Below are 13,834 nucleotides of genomic sequence, written 5' to 3'. Positions count from 1 at the left end.
TCTCTGCTTGGATAATGATCAGATAATTAAAAACAATCAATGAACAACGCTATATACATAGTATAAAAAAGGTGCAGTATGAATATATTTTTCCAGATGCAGAGAGATGCAGCAGCTGTTGGTGCCGTGGGACTGCAATGGCAATGGAGGTGACGGTTGTCGGGGCCTTGTCTCTCCAACGATCCATCCAAGGATGAACAGTCCACTACATCCAAGGATGAGTTCTCAAAAAAAAAAAAGATGAACAGATGCATACGAAAACCATTACTAGTAGTAGTGGCTTGCAAACGATCGATCGATCGAACAACAGACGAACAGTCGTTAGCAGGCAGAGCAGCTGGCTAGCTAGCGAGCTCAAATTGCAGAGACGGATCGATGGAGTTGGGCATCGCTGTCGGCCGGCCGGACGGGGCCCTCCACTGTCTGTGTCTCCATCGATCATCGTCGTCGCCGCTAGTACTCTACAGTGCCATCGCAACGACGCCCAGCCGTCAAGCCACCATCGATCTACATTCCTGTCTTTGTACAGTGCATATATATCTCCATCCTTACAGTTACACACACAGACAGACAGACATGCATGCTATCTGTATGAATTCTCATTTCTCCCAATTCTCTAGTTCCCAAAATTAGCACGCCTGCCCCGTTTCGCGCCAGTCTGTTCATGAGGTTTACATGCTTGCAAGCACACACATGCGTTATGCATGTATGTGAGCGACATTTCATCATCAAGGGAAAGACTAATAAACACACTTGAAGCCTGATATTGCATCCAGTGTGAATGGCCGTGTTTAGTTCATGTGCCAAACTTTTTTTTAATTATACAGACATATATTTGAAGTATTAAATGTAACAAATTACATATATCGCCTGTAAACTACGAGATGAATTTATTAAGTCTAGTTAATCTATCATTAGCAAATGTTTACTGTACCATCACATTGTTACATCATAGCGTAATTAGGCTTAAAAGATTCGTCTAGCAATATATGTCCAAACATTTGATGTGACGGAAAAGTTGGAAGTTTGAAGGGAACTTAAAAACTGCCTATGTATGTATGTATGCTCTTAATTCAGAGATTTAATTGATGTGCTATACTATTACTTGAGAGAATATGAAGTGGCAACGCCAACTAGCAGCTGCAGGTTGCGCACGAAGTAGGTGACAGGTGAGAGCGAGCTTTTGATCATTTGGTCCCTCCTCCTAGCTATAGCTAGTGCAAATCTGAATCGATCACAAATCACGCACGCCATGGCCGGAGAGGGGTAGGAGTACGTGGACCTTGCACGAACGGTTAACTCACTACTCTCACTACTAAAAGGAGAGAGTAGGCTAGCTAGCTTTCATTCAGATTCAGGTAGAGCACACATCAGACTTTCAGAGAGAGCTTGCTAACGCTGTCTGCTTCCATTTCTGAATTTGATCTCTGTTCGTTACACGCACCGTCCACGCTGCCTGCCCACTACTCCACTGGCGGCCGGCCTAACTCATCGTCTTGCTCGGCTTACGACCCAACTACAGTACTGCTCTGATATAATCCGGACATGGGCGCAGGTGGTGCCTCAAAAATTTTCATGTAACATTTAGAGTGCGTTTGGATAATGGAAAATAGAGAATGAGATTGGGATTAGGAAATGAATGAAAAAAGGAGAATAAATAGTTATGATTTAAAGATAGTGGTTGTATTTTCTCCTACTGTATTCAATGAAAAGGCACTCTTGTGCTGTTTTCCGTTCAAAAAAATGTTTTTCTGTAGATAGGAAATCATTTCTCTATCCTATTAGGCAAACACTGTCTTAAGTAATTTAAAGGAAATTTTGGAGCCAGTGCTCAAGCCCTCGTTCCGGTCAAACTTGCATAAGCCTATGACGATTGGGCCCTACCACATATATAAAATCATTTGGCTCCCATATGTACAGCTAGCATATATATATTTACTTATTTTTAATATATTATGCAATTTACTTTTAGACCTACATCTTAATAAAAAAATATTTAAGTAGTATCATTTATTTGATGCGTATTTTATTATTATTTAAAAAATTTTTACTAAGATTAACGGTCAAATTTCTGTCAAAAGTTATAAGTTAACTATGTCATATATTTAAAAAGCGAAGGTAGTATTATAGGATTAGAGAGCGCTGTGCTAGCCGTACATATTATTTATATAGTGCTTGAAAATAAATCATGATTTATGGTAAAGATTACAATTTTACAAGGGTCTTGGACATGCATGGTGTTTATTATGGCGATTTAAAACCGTGATTAATTAATTTCAAACACAGACTCGTCCTAGGAGAATATATGGAAATTAATCTTTGTACATATATAGTACAAAAATTAAACGTTGCTCTCAACAATGTGTTGGTGTTGACACTCTTCGAAAACGATCGCGCAAGACAACGAAATGTGAATACACTAATTATGGTATATATAACTGGGGACCAATTAATTGCATAGATATATATAGAGCAGAATACATGATATGAAATTAATTAATATGGTACGCAAGCACAGTAATAATACTTCTGATTCCTACCGCGATCGATTGACATGTGCATTCTAGCTACTTGGTAGTGACTCGAATTAATGGCTGGCACTTATGAATGGATGATATTTCATCTTGTGAAATGTTGTTTAATTTGGACATTGATACGCACTTTCTTTTTTAAAAAATATATTTGTCTACCTATTCTAATCCATATTACTATCTTAAAAAATGCTAGTGATGGTGGTTTTATCACTCACACCTATCTGATAAGTGAGAACCACCATATATTTTGTGGGCCCATCATTGTTGACCAATATTATACTGGAGTGAGAGGCTTTATTTTTTCTATCATCTCATTAATCAAAATTTGAGAGTGATAATTTAGTTTTAATAAACTCATTTAATATAATTAGAGTCTGTTGTAACGCATAGGTATTTTACTATATATTCATATTTTAATATATATGAAACAAATCAAAATTTGGAAAAGAAAATTTTGAGCTGTGCTATATATGCACATATGTAGAAGAAAAAATCTTACATAACTCTTACATATATAGAGTTGAATCTAATCAGTTGGTGGCTAGCTATGAAAAAAACAAGGTACATTCAAGGTCGGTGTTTCTTTAATTAATTAAGAAGTTTATAAAGATTTTTTTTAACATGTAGCATAATTTTGGATTTTTAATCCATGCATGGCATGTATATATAGTCAAAATAAACCTTTGACAGGCTAGTTCACGTGACTGACGGAGAGTGTGCTGGCATATGATACGCGCATGCCATGTTACCCTTGTCAGTTGTGCACAGTGTGTGCGGTTACCTGTCGGTACTCCTCTCTGTCTGTATTTGCATGTACTATGTTCCATTTTGAAAGCTCCAAAATGGATTTCATACGTATGTACTCCCTCTATTCTAAAATAAATCCAATTCTAAAGATGAATATGGATATTTATTGGATTAGATTTATCTCTAGGATTAGATTTATTTTGGAACAGAGAGAGTATATATGCACACATTAATCTTTAGGATTAGGATTAGATTTATTTTAGGATGGGGGAGTATGTTGGTTAAATTTGGGCACATGCATTTGCATGGATTATTTGTGTTTGGTTGGTTCGAGGATATATATATCAGACCAAAACTAACTAGTTGCCCTTTATATGGACGCATGTATATATATCGATCTCTTGACATGTAATTTTGGATATGGTTTGTCGATCGCCACCGAACATCATCCTGTCACACCATGAAAATTGCATGCCAACCAAATTTGTAAAAAAAAATTTCGTGAACGTAGTGCGTGCAAATTAAAAGCTTTACAAGTTAATACAGATAAATGGATTAATTGCCGACAGATATCCGTTTGGCTCAGGGTTCACGAAACATCAAGCTTGGAATTGATGTGTACATTTTGGCATGAATAAGTCCAAATTCTTAACATGCATGTAAAACATGCACTAGCTAGGTAATTAAAGACGTCGACAGTATGGGTCGTGTGTGCTCACGTCAACGTTCGAGCAGATCACTATACGTACCAGCTGATTAATGTAATTTTGACCGCTAATTTAATTTGGGGTGATTTGAACAACAAAAATAGTTTGATTAGAGAAATTAATGATGAATTTTTTCCTGTTTTAATTTGTCAGTGCGTATGTACTTGTTGCATCATCTTGATGCTCCTGCGTGTGCATATATACATGTTCTCCAATTCAAGACACGACAGCTCTTGCGTGTTGATGGTTGGATGCTGTGTTAGTATATTTCTCCAAGTGTATAATTGCTTCAAATTCAAGATCTCATCGGCTGTCCCGTTCAAAGGACACATCAAATTGTTTTGTTTAATTTAGTGTGGACAAGTCAATGCATGCATACGCAAGCGCACAAAAAGAAAATAGGACTATAGCGTGTGTTTTCTAATAGAAAATAGGACTACTTAACCAACCATATGTACTAATAGTTTTTCCTCTACTAGCTCTAATCATTACACACTCACATGAGATACTCGTGTCCCAAAAAGGTTTATAATTTTATTTTGCAATTTTTTTCGACGTGCTCTCATCATGTTAATTTGATTTTGACATTAAAGTTTGTACTTGTCTATTGTATATGAACATGGTTAGCAACATAGTACTCATCAATTGATCAAGTCAAAGTCCGTGATAAGGCATGATTTATTGTTTATTAAGACGTTTTTTTTTTAAAAAAAAAGCACCATAGTTTAGTTAAAAAAAAGTTATTTGTAGTACGAGTAGTATTTAATTTGTGGGCTCAATGATATGATTTGATAGTATATATATACACCATACGACAGCACCCGATCGAGATATGAGAAAAAAATAAATAATTAATTAATCCACTAAGGTAGAGGGTTGGACAAGCAATTCCATCTAGTACGTAATTAAGTTGTATGTTAATTTCATATAATTTATACAACATTTCACTTTGAAGTTATTGCAAACTAATTTGATTATTAATTTGCGGCCAAACTATGTATACGTACGTTCAACTAATAATTAATATTATATAATTTGGTGGCATAATTAAGTCATATATGTACGTTCTAGAAGGCACATGACAGCTAGCTGGATGTGTATGAGTGTATCTCAGCGGGTGTTTAGTAACTGGGTACTAAACTTTAGTCTCTCTCATAAAAATATAAATCCCTCCCCTAGGGATTTATGGTTTTGAGCCCTCTCTTCCAAACACCCCCTCAGAAACATTCTAAGGAGCTCAAGAACAAATAAAATCAGGGTTGGTTTAGAAAATTAAAGGCTGCTAGAAGTTTTTTTTTATATACTGAAAAATGTCCATGCGTTACAACGGGTGAATGCTATTTTAATCTTATTATTGTTATACGGTTTAGATAGGATAAAATTCAGGAATTCGCTTGGATATTTTTTTTAGAAAACCATGAGCTGCAGTTAGGAGTCTGATTTTAATCTCAAGTTAGCATGCAAGTTCTTTTAAAGAAATTTCTTATACGACTTCTTTTGTATTTATAAAATCAAACGAACTTAAAATTCAACTTAAACACGGATCTGCATTTTCAAAAGCAAACGAACTTAAAAACCGACTTAAATACGGATGACGTACCAAAATACCGGCAAAAACATCTTCGGTCTTTATAATAGTAGAGATATATGTTTTGCCCATAACTTGGAATTTCTCATAAGACCCGCTTTGAGCAACCAAAACATCGGCATCATCCATGTCTAGTCGATGATTATGTTGTCGTCCCCCTTCCATATTTCCATACTAAACAAAAAAGATGACATCAACAAGCTCTTAGCAAGCTAGTTTATCATTTGTCAATCTTTGTTTGTCAATTCAAGATCATATCCCATATATGCTATCGCTAGAATAAGGATTAATATCCATATGAATAATGCACATGTCTGACGGCAAATTCGTCATGTTCCATCAACAAACACATGCATGCAGGTTGTTCTTATATATATGTTTCTTTTGTTACAATATACATGCATGAGCTCCATAATTCATAGAGCATGTAAGAATATATAATTCATAATTCATAGAGCATGCGTACTCCTTTTCTTGGTTTGGTTTTTTTTATCGTTGGGTGTGTTTAATTTTATTTGAACTCACAACTAGAATATAAAACAACAGGCAAAATTGGTTATATAGCATCAAAAGTTCACGTTTTTGGTTTTATAGCACCGAAAGTTATCGGCTCACTTTAATAGCACCCAAAGTTCACCATGTTCCCATTTTTAACACTTCCGTCAATTCTCGATCGTTTTCCGTCCATCTTAATCCAGCCACACACACGATATGACGTTTCGGTGCTAAAAATGGGAACAGGTGAACTTTGGATACTATTAAAGTGAACCGGTAACTTTCGGTGCTATAAAATCAAAAACGTGAACTTTAGATGCTATATAACCAATTTTGCCAAAACAATAACGACAAGAAATTAACGAGGTCGTCATTTTTTTGGTTGTTGATGCCCTTTGGGCGTGATTTCTGTTGAGGAGTGGAAAAGCGACGACCACAGGATTGGTTGTCGTTAATTCCGGGTGGGGCTGCCCTCGTTACTTGCCATCTTTTTAATTTTTGATTAAAATATGATCCTAGCACAGATCGCGTTGTGGGAGCAGGGAAGCCGGACGGCGAGCGACCTCCCCCAATCCACATGGGCCGCCGCCTCCAGACCCGCCTACGACGTCGGCCACCACCACCTTTTGCTCAACACCGGCTTGGTCCCGACCTATTGCCGCTGCAGCTGTCCATCGCTCCTCCTGACCTAGCGCCGCCGCCGCCGTGACGACCTCCCCCTTCGCAGCGCTGCACCGGCTCCCCGGCTGCCGCCTCGATCTGCAGCGCGCGATACCTCCTCATCACCAAGAACGGAAGGTATCCATCTATTCATCCCATACCTAAATTCCCCTGGTTTTGAGTCACACCCTAAATTTCTAGCATAACAGGAAGATAATTATTGTGCTAGTACTACTTTGTTTCAAACAAAAGAATCTACGCGCTGGATGCTTCGTCTATGTGCTTGATGTTGCTTGCATGTAGCGATGCTAGTAGGTTAGAATTATTACAGTCCATGCCTTTTGGATTCAGTTTCAAAGAGTAAATGCTGATTACTTTCAGGATTTTCCTTTTGGATTTAGTTTCACATTTACATTTCTCATGTCGATAGAGATCAGATTATGGTGTCGAAAGGAATGAAGTTCTGATAGTTGTTTTCAATTGATCTGAACAGGAAATATCTGCATTTTTTAGTTACAGTTGTTTGGTTCTTCTTTCCTTTGGTTCCAAGAGTGTACAGGTTTGAAAATGTGGCCTAGGAAGACCTTCCATCTCCTTCAATTTCTTGTTTTTGTCTTTCAGGGAGAAACCTGAAAAGCTGAAACTAAGTGTATGGATTCAATCTTTGTTTTCGTGTTGAGTTCTACTGCTTCTTGCTGACACAAATGGTACATCATGACTATATGATGTTAAATTGCATAATATAATCCATTTTATTAGTGCAGATGCCAGAAGCTGCTGAGTGGAATGATGAGAACACTTGATTTTATATATCTGTGAAACCCTCACAGTGGCACGACACTCCTTGACATTTCCCTTGTAGGTGCAGCAGCGCCGTGCAGTGCCCCACTGGGTACAATGGTCGCATGGTTGTTAACTCGTCCCTCTGGTGACTCACAAGCAGTTTCTTTTTTCTTTTAAAAAAATATGTATAGATATGCTATAGATTTTACTGACAGTGACCAGCTCAGCTCAGCAAGCACGCAAAGGAGAATTAGCAAAGCTTTTGTAGGATCTAGATGAAATGGATGGGGTTCAATCCTGATAATTGAGATGGTGACAAAGCATTCCTCATTCCTTAAGCAAAGTTTCAGGTATGTTAAGTACTTAAGTATAATCTTCTGATAAGATGCTCCTTTTTATCCAGACAAGATTGCAGTTTCGTTTTTAGTTGTTATTCACAGCAGAATCATGCACTGCTCTCATTCAGGCTGAGCTATATGCTCTGTTTTAACTCTATATTGCTATCACAGCTCATTTATGTATTGATTGGTTCAAATCTTGTATTTTGCAGGGCTCACAACAAGCATGAAACAAGCCAAGAGCTGTACAACCTTTAGTTGAAGACTACTATAAAACTATATAGCTCTCTTGTAGTTGTACGGAAATTTAATTAGAATATGTACATACATTTCCAATTATGTAACAAACGAGTTAAATTATTTGCATTTGATCAATAAAGATTTGTTAATAATTTTCATTTATTAGTTTGTAACATCTTATTCTTGTGAATGTGATCATGAATCTAATCAGTAAAATTAGTAAAATAACGGTAGTACTGCCGCCAATAAAATAACGACCACCCAGTGTTGTCATCGTTAAAGAAAACAACGATGACACAAATCCATGGTCGTTAATGAAATAACGATGGCACAATGCCACGGTCGTTAATGAAATAACGATCGCATAAAAATGCCGTCGTTAATAAAATAACGACCAAAAAAAGTTGTGTGGTCGTTAGTACTATTAACGACAAAGCTTTTAACAACCACTGACGACCACACTTTTGTGGTTGTTAATGATCTTTAACGACCACATTTAAGCTTTTAACGACCATATTTCCCGTCGTTAATAATCGATTCTCCAATAGTGACTTCACTCGTTGTTTGTGTGATTCCTTGTAATAATTGGCTGTAACTCTAATGAGCAAAGGCTAGAATATTTCTTCCATTATCTAAAAAAACTACATCCGTCCCAAAAAGAATCAACATAGCTCTCCTAGGTTGATTCTTTTTTTTTTGACAGAGGGAGTATATAGCAAGATGAATTAGGGCTACTTTGGAACAAAGAAAAATTAACGGAGGAATTTGAAAGGGTTTAAATCCTATATATAGAAAAAAAAATTCCTATGTGGTCTTTTAGAATAAAGGATTAGGCCTCTTCCTTTGAAATTCCTATGTAATGATATGTTTTATGAAAATTTTTAGAGGATTAATTTCTAGCATGAGCTTCAGGCTCTTGAAAGTTTTCCTTTGTGTCTAAATCTCTTCTAAATTTTATGTGCTTCTTGTGTTCCATTCAAACGGTTTCCTGTGTGTTTTCATTCATTATGATTCAAGGTGTGAATCTTGTGCTTTGAGAATCATGCGTTTCAAATGAACCTTTAATAACCTGCTAGGTTTCCGTGGTGTACTCCACTCTGAATTCACATGGCCAGTAGCTAGTGTGTGTCTTCCTTCCTTAATTATCCTATCTATCAAAATCATTTCTATATAATGAGCACTTCCAACTAATCCTAGTTAAATATAGTACTAGTTATTAATTAAAGTGCAACTAATTAACCTAGTCATGTGCAGCATGCTCCTATGTTAAATAAAGTGCACGTACACTGATAAATTCTTTATATATTAATTTGCCGAAAAAATGATGTTTATATCAAAGGGCATGTACAGTAGAATATAGTATATATATATATATGTAGGTATGGACAGCGAGAGTTTGTTCGTGTTGATAAGCTCTCAATCACATCTCAATAATGTTGAAAACTTTTTACGCTGACTCATGTGCAATGTTCGATCGTGAACAAACCCTAATCACTTTAATTTAATACGTTTAATTTCAAAGCTACGACTTATATGAGCTTTTCAGGCAGGACTCTGTTCTTGGGCACTGGCACGACTGTAAATCTCGGTGTCAGGTGTGCGTCTCACTCAATCTTTTTAAATTTCAATTATTTCTTTTTAAAACCAAAAATTGGAAGTGGGTCGATAGAAAGTGGTCAATTTGTGGCCAGTCATGTCTCAGCTTTGTGTGCATTTTGTGTGAGAGAGAGATGACCACAAATTAATTAATAAACTTAACAAAATCGAACAATTAATTATATATATGTAGTAGTTGATGGTATAAATTGTTGCTTCGGAGGTTTGTTCGTCAAAAGAAACATGATTGATTTACTCATGGCCACGAGCAGTTGATAAGACCCTAAGAGCATCCAAAGTACTTCACACTGATAGATCAGAGACAACCTAACCATGAACATGAGAAGGAATCCTGTACATACATGTTGCGCCATGCATCCCTGCTGGGTTATTGGCTATCATTACCACCCTGAAGATTGCAACGGCACATGCCTTTGCATTGTGTAGTATAGTGCTTAAAATGTTTTCAAATAGAGATGTTGCAATTATAAAACAAAAAGATGTTACTACAATCCATTATTCATCAAATCTAAAGTTTTGATTCACTAATATATTAAAAAACATTAAGATTCGATATGTAAATTAAGGTGTCATTATTAGATTTGTCCAAAAGAAACTATTTCCATGCATTTATTTTTAAATATCTTTATGACTACATGCATGATTAGAAAAAAAAAGTTCTTTAACTAAAAATTAAAAGAAAAAAATATTCTTTATAGACCGTATTGGCCTAAACAAGTATAAAATAGAACAAATGAAAAATATTTACTTATGAGTAAATTTCAGCAAAGTACAATTGTTTTTATCAAAACTATCACTTCACTACAACTTTAACCGAGCATATATATCATTGAAATGCAACAATAATATATGATTTTTTTCTCTCAAAAAGCTACAATTTTATTTATCTGACAAGTTTATTCGGTCCACATATTATACACAAATGCAATATACTCACGGTGTTATAAGTTGGACTCACGTACGTGTCATACATACAAGGGATAAAGTTATTGATATTTAATGAAACCCTTTGCTAATTAAAGTTATACTTTTATGAAATATTCGGCTAAAGTTATAACAAAGTGATAATTTTAATCAAATAGTTATTGTTCTGTGAAATTTACTCTTTAGTTATGATTAGCTCTTTTTCCAAGATGATCCGGCCTCCCTTGTTATATGATCATGCATGCGTAATGCTGCGTTGGCTAAGGTTTCTTATTGCACAGACCTAACTAAAATACCAGCCAACAAATTGAAAACCACATAGAGTATCTGTATATATTAATTCAACAGCAAACATGAGCTTGATTTCTGTACTGATAAACCAACCACATACCTTGATTTCTCTCTCAAGTAATGAAGAGACAGGGACGAGAACCAATATAATGTTATTAATGCCGGTGGCGTGTAGGTATAACTTTTTGATTAAATAGTACTTTGAATTGCTTTGTTCTCGTATTAATCTAAAAAAAGGAAAAAAAAATAGTTTCAAGAACGAGATCGTCGTTGGCCGTACAGTACTTTTCTTCCAGATCCATATATGCATGCATCTTAATTTTGTTATGACCAAAAATCAAATAGTTGAGTCGTAATTAAGGATTATTCGTCCTTTTGAATAATAACAAGCTGCAGGTAAACGTCCAAATCTACATATAGTCTGAGTTTATTGTCTAATTTCATGCAAACTCTACTAGAAAATTGCTTTTTTCCTGGCGGACAAATCACGTTTTTCAGGCAGCCAAACACTCCACCTAAGCGGCCGGCCTATAAAAGCCTTTTTAGGCCAAAAAAAAAAAACTGATGGTAGTCCTTAAAGCATGTACAATAGCAGGCTATAAGCCACCTACAAACTTATTTTAAAGAGATAAATGAGGAGAGAGAAGAGCAGCGGGCTACAGATTTGTAGCCAGCTGTAGCACGGACTCCAAGACACAGTGTGCGTATAACAGGTAGGACCAGGTATTAATAGTGTAGTATGTAGCTATTGTATAAATAGGCTATTAGATTGGCTATAGATGAATTGGAGCTAGTAGTTGACTATACTATTAAACTTGCTCTTAATTAAGTTGTTGCAAGTAAGGCCGTCTCATCTCAGATTTTCACAATGCGTCCTTGTATGCCCATTAGTAGTAGGAGTATGCCTTTCTGTATGTGCACGTCTAGGTTTTATGGGTAAGTTTGTAAATCTATTATATTATTAAATCAATAGAAAAAGGAGCCTCCATGTTCGCTCTCATGGTCTAGAAATTCTCATATTAATCGGAGAAAAAGAAAACGCAGAGTCCATATAAAAATACAATTTAAAAATAGCTGAAATTCGGAAGTAAAAAAATAAGGAATGTTAGAAGAGGAGACTAGAGTCTATATAGACATACAATTAGGAAATAACTGAAATTCGGAATTAAAAAATAAGGAATATTAGAAGAGGAGACTAGAGTCCATATAGAAATACAATTAGGAAGTAACTGAAATTCGGAATTAAAAATAAGGAATATTAGAAGTAGAGTATAGAGTCCATATAGAAATACAATTAGGAAATAACTGAAATTCGGAATTAAAAATAAGGAATATTAGAAGTAGAGTATAGAGTCCATATAGGAATTTAAAACTAACTAAAATTTGAAATAAACATAATAAAACTAAAAGTAGAGTTTAGAGTCCGTATAAAAATACAATTTACAAATAACTAAAATTCGAAATAAAGAAAAACATGGGAAGAAGAGTTTAAAGTCAATATAGGGATACAATTTAGAATTAACTGAAATTCGAAATTAAAAATTAAAGAATATTGAAAGATGAGTTTAGAGTCCACATAGAAATACAATTAGAAATAATAAAAATTCAGAAATAAAAATAAATAATATTGGAAGAAGAGCATAGAGTCTATATAGAAATACAATTTACAAAAAAAATCGGAATTAAAAAAAGAAATATTAAAAGACGAGTCTAGAGTCCATATAGGAATATATATAATTTACAAATAACTAAAATTTGATATTAAAAATAATTAATAACTAACACGTATATAAAATACAATATGAATATTATACATTAGTAGTTTTGTAAAATTATTGCAAAATTTAAAATTATGTTGTCATTTTAATATATTTGAATAATATAACGAGAAAACATATATGCTATTATATGAGAGAAAATATAATGATGCTAGCCGCGCAATCTGCGCGGGCCACCATGCTAGTTGTATTTATTTATACTGATGACATATAGTACTCCATCCATTCTAAATTAAGTTTACTTTTATATATGAATATGGATATACCTATGTCTAAATCTATTATATTATTAAAGGAATAGGAAAAGGAGCGTCCACGTTCGCTCTCACGGCCTAGAAATTCCCATATTAATCAGAGAAAAAGAAAAACAGAGTCCATATAGAAATACAATTTAGAAATAGTTGAAGTTCGGAATTAAAAAATAAGGAATATTGAAAGAGGAGACTAGAGTACATATAGAAATACAATTGAGAAACAATAGAAATTCGGAATTAAAAATAAGGAATATTAGAAGTAGAGTATAGAGTCCTCCGGTTCTATAATTCTTGACGTTTTAGATAAGGCCGTTGAGATCAAAATTTTGTAACTTTGATTATCAATAACTTTATAAGTATTTAGTAGAACAACAATATTTAGATTTAATTTGTCTTTCAAAGTACACTGAGAAAACTAAACATGTATTTATTTATTGTATATATTATAATAGAAAAAGAAAGTCAAACATATAAACATATATTTTAAAGATCGTATCATTTTTAAAACGTCAAGAATTATAGAACCGGAGGGAATAAATTGCAAACATCAAATTTTGAGCGTGACTTAACTGGTAACTTTTTTTGACCTATTTAATTATCAGTTCAAGTTTTAAATTTAGTAAGAGGTTTTATATTTACAGTTAATTATTCTTTTAGTGATGGAGGATCTAGGCGTGGCACACGCATGCCATGGTGACCACATCAGCTGCATACCTACAATCTTGCGTTCGTTAGTTATATCGGTCCCCCGCGGTCATATAGAAATAAAATTAAGAAATAATAGAAATTCGGAATTAAAAATAAGGAATATTAGAAGTAGAGTATAGAGTCCATATGAGAATTTAAAACTAACTAAAATTCGGAATAAACATAATAAA

Source organism: Oryza glaberrima, chromosome 5, assembly GCF_000147395.1.
Source record: "Oryza glaberrima chromosome 5, OglaRS2, whole genome shotgun sequence".
Taxonomy (NCBI): domain Eukaryota; kingdom Viridiplantae; phylum Streptophyta; class Magnoliopsida; order Poales; family Poaceae; genus Oryza; species Oryza glaberrima.
Note: the sequence above shows the minus strand (reverse complement) of the source record.